The sequence below is a fragment of the Anastrepha obliqua genome, unplaced genomic scaffold, assembly GCF_027943255.1.
Source record: "Anastrepha obliqua isolate idAnaObli1 unplaced genomic scaffold, idAnaObli1_1.0 ptg000059l, whole genome shotgun sequence".
Lineage (NCBI taxonomy): Eukaryota > Metazoa > Arthropoda > Insecta > Diptera > Tephritidae > Anastrepha > Anastrepha obliqua.
This window is the reverse complement of record NW_026562198.1, coordinates 107,829-112,500: the sequence shown is the minus strand read 5'-3', so window position 1 is coordinate 112,500 and position 4,672 is coordinate 107,829.

The window sequence follows — 4,672 nt, the reverse complement described above, 5'->3', positions numbered from 1 at the left end:
TTTTTTCTATTTAAACTAACGTATGGAAAACCAGGAATAAAATCATAATATTACCAGTTTAATATGGCTCAAATTCGAGTTTCATATAGTTATGATTCGATTTATATGCTTCAATATCATTGGTTAGTTAACTTTTGATATTTTCATATTATATCACATGCCTTCACCGTGAGTGTTTTTTGCCATGCACACCTCACATTGTCAAAAATGTATGGGAAAAATTCATTTCAATACATTTCAGTTTGATTTGAAATGTCTTTATTATATATTTTAATGGCAATATGCCAAGGTTATATTCCATAAAATGTTAGTATAGAATATAGATTCTTCATATATGTATATATATTCGAGAATTTTTTTCTATTTAAACTAACGTATGGAAAACCAGGCATAAAATCACAATATTACCAGTTTAATATGGCTCAAATTCGAGTTTCATATAGTTATGATTCGATTTATATGTTTCAATATCATTGGTTAGTTAACTTTTGATATTTTCATATTATATCACATGCCTTCACCGTGAGTGTTTTTTGCCATGCACACCTCACATTGTCAAAAATGTATGGGAAAAATTCATTTCAATACATTTCAGTTTGATTTGAAATGTCTTTATTATATATTTTAGTGCCAATATGCCAAGGTTATATTCCATAACATGTTAGTATTAGAATATAGATTCTTCATATATGTATATATATTCGAAAATTTTTTCTATTTAAACTAACGTATGGAAAACCAGGCATAAAATCACAATATTACCAGTTTAATATGGCTTAAATTCGAGTTTCATATAGTTATGATTCGATTTATATGCTTCAATATCATTGGTTAGTTAACTTTTGATATTTTCATATTATTTCACATGCCTTCACCGTGAGTGTTTTTTGCCATGCACACCTCACATTGTCAAAAATGTATGGGAAAAATTCATTTCAATACATTTCAGTTTGATTTGAAATGTCTTTATTATATATTTTAGTGCCAATATGCCAAGGTTATATTCCATAACATGTTAGTATTAGAATATAGATTCTTCATATATGTATATATATTCGAAAATTTTTTCTATTTCAACTAACGTATGGAAAACCAGGCATAAAATCACAATATTACCAGTTTAATATGGCTTAAATTCGAGTTTCATATAGTTATGATTCGATTTATATGCTTCAATATCATTGGTTAGTTAACTTTTGATATTTTCATATTATTTCACATGCCTTCACCGTGAGTGTTTTTTGCCATGCACACCTCACATTGTCAAAAATGTATGGGAAAAATTCATTTCAATACATTTCAGTTTGATTTGAAATGTCTTTATTATATATTTTAATGGCAATATGCCAAGGTTATATTCCATAACATGTTAGTATTAGAATATAGATTCTTCATATATGTATATATATTCGAAAATTTTTTCTATTTAAACTAACGTATGGAAAACCAGGCATAAAATCACAATATTACCAGTTTAATATGGCTTAAATTCGAGTTTCATATAGTTATGATTCGATTTATATGCTTCAATATCATTGGTTAGTTAACTTTTGATATTTTCATATTATTTCACATGCCTTCACCGTGAGTGTTTTTTGCCATGCACACCTCACATTGTCAAAAATGTATGGGAAAAATTCATTTCAATACATTTCAGTTTGATTTGAAATGTCTTTATTATATATTTTAATGGCAATATGCCAAGGTTATATTCCATAAAATGTTAGTATAGAATATAGATTCTTCATATATGTATATATATTCGAGAATTTTTTTCTATTTAAATTAACGTATGGAAAACCAGGCATAAAATCACAATATTACCAGTTTAATATGGCTCAAATTCGAGTTTCATATAGTTATGATTCGATTTATATGCTTCAATATCATTGGTTAGTTAACTTTTGATATTTTCATATTATATCACATGCCTTCACCGTGAGTGTTTTTTGCCATGCACACCTCACATTGTCAAAAATGTATGGGAAAAATTCATTTCAATACATTTCAGTTTGATTTGAAATGTCTTTATTATATATTTTAGTGCCAATATGCCAAGGTTATATTCCATAACTCTCTATTTAAACTAACGTATGGAAAACCAGGCATAAAATCACAATATTACCAGTTTAATATGGCTTAAATTCGAGTTTCATATAGTTATGATTCGATTTATATGCTTCAATATCATTGGTTAGTTAACTTTTGATATTTTCATATTATTTCACATGCCTTCACCGTGAGTGTTTTTTGCCATGCACACCTCACATTGTCAAAAATGTATGGGAAAAATTCATTTCAATACATTTCAGTTTGATTTGAAATGTCTTTATTATATATTTTAATGGCAATATGCCAAGGTTATATTCCATAACATGTTAGTATTAGAATATAGATTCTTCATATATGTATATATATTCGAAAATTTTTTCTATTTAAACTAACGTATGGAAAACCAGGCATAAAATCACAATATTACCAGTTTAATATGGCTTAAATTCGAGTTTCATATAGTTATGATTCGATTTATATGCTTCAATATCATTGGTTAGTTAACTTTTGATATTTTCATATTATTTCACATGCCTTCACCGTGAGTGTTTTTTGCCATGCACACCTCACATTGTCAAAAATGTATGGGAAAAATTCATTTCAATACATTTCAGTTTGATTTGAAATGTCTTTATTATATATTTTAATGGCAATATGCCAAGGTTATATTCCATAAAATGTTAGTATAGAATATAGATTCTTCATATATGTATATATATTCGAGAATTTTTTTCTATTTAAATTAACGTATGGAAAACCAGGCATAAAATCACAATATTACCAGTTTAATATGGCTCAAATTCGAGTTTCATATAGTTATGATTCGATTTATATGCTTCAATATCATTGGTTAGTTAACTTTTGATATTTTCATATTATATCACATGCCTTCACCGTGAGTGTTTTTTGCCATGCACACCTCACATTGTCAAAAATGTATGGGAAAAATTCATTTCAATACATTTCAGTTTGATTTGAAATGTCTTTATTATATATTTTAGTGCCAATATGCCAAGGTTATATTCCATAACTCTCTATTTAAACTAACGTATGGAAAACCAGGCATAAAATCACAATATTACCAGTTTAATATGGCTTAAATTCGAGTTTCATATAGTTATGATTCGATTTATATGCTTCAATATCATTGGTTAGTTAACTTTTGATATTTTCATATTATTTCACATGCCTTCACCGTGAGTGTTTTTTGCCATGCACACCTCACATTGTCAAAAATGTATGGGAAAAATTCATTTCAATACATTTCAGTTTGATTTGAAATGTCTTTATTATATATTTTAGTGCCAATATGCCAAGGTTATATTCCATAACATGTTAGTATTAGAATATAGATTCTTCATATATGTATATATATTCGAAAATTTTTTCTATTTAAACTAACGTATGGAAAACCAGGCATAAAATCACAATATTACCAGTTTAATATGGCTTAAATTCGAGTTTCATATAGTTATGATTCGATTTATATGCTTCAATATCATTGGTTAGTTAACTTTTGATATTTTCATATTATTTCACATGCCTTCACCGTGAGTGTTTTTTGCCATGCACACCTCACATTGTCAAAAATGTATGGGAAAAATTCATTTCAATACATTTCAGTTTAATTTGAAATGTCTTTATTATATATTTTAGTGCCAATATGCCAAGGTTATATTCCATAACTTTCTATTTAAACTAACGTATGGAAAACCAGGCATAAAATCACAATATTACCAGTTTAATATGGCTTAAATTCGAGTTTCATATAGTTATGATTCGATTTATATGTTTCAATATCATTGGTTAGTTAACTTTTGATATTTTCATATCATTTCACATGCCTTCACCGTGGTGTTTTTTGCCATGCACACCTCACATTGTCAAAAATGTATGGGGAAAATTCATTTCAATACATTTCAGTTTGATTTGAAATGTCTTTATTATATATTTTAGTGCCAATATGCCAAGGTTATATTCCATAACATGTTAGTATAGCTAATATGAATTCTTCATATATGTATATATATTCGAAAATTTTTTCTATTTAAACTAACGTATGGAAAAAACCAGGCATAAAATCACAATATTACCAGTTTAATATGGCTTAAATTCGAGTTTCATATAGTTATGATTCGATTTATATGCTTCAATATCATTGGTTAGTTAACTTTTGATATTTTCATATTATATCACATGCCTTCACCGTGAGTGTTTTTTGCCATGCACACCTCACATTGTCAAAAATGTATGGGAAAAATTCATTTCAATACATTTCAGTTTGATTTGAAATGTCTTTATTATATATTTTAGTGCCAATATGCCAAGGTTATATTCCATAACTCTCTATTTAAACTAACGTATGGAAAACCAGGCATAAAATCACAATATTACCAGTTTAATATGGCTCAAATTCGAGTTTCATATAGTTATGATTCGATTTATATGCTTCAATATCATTGGTTAGTTAACTTTTGATATTTTCATATTATATCACATGCCTTCACCGTGAGTGTTTTTTGCCATGCACACCTCACATTGTCAAAAATGTATGGGAAAAATTCATTTCAATACATTTCAGTTTGATTTGAAATGTCTTTATTATATATTTTAGTGCCAA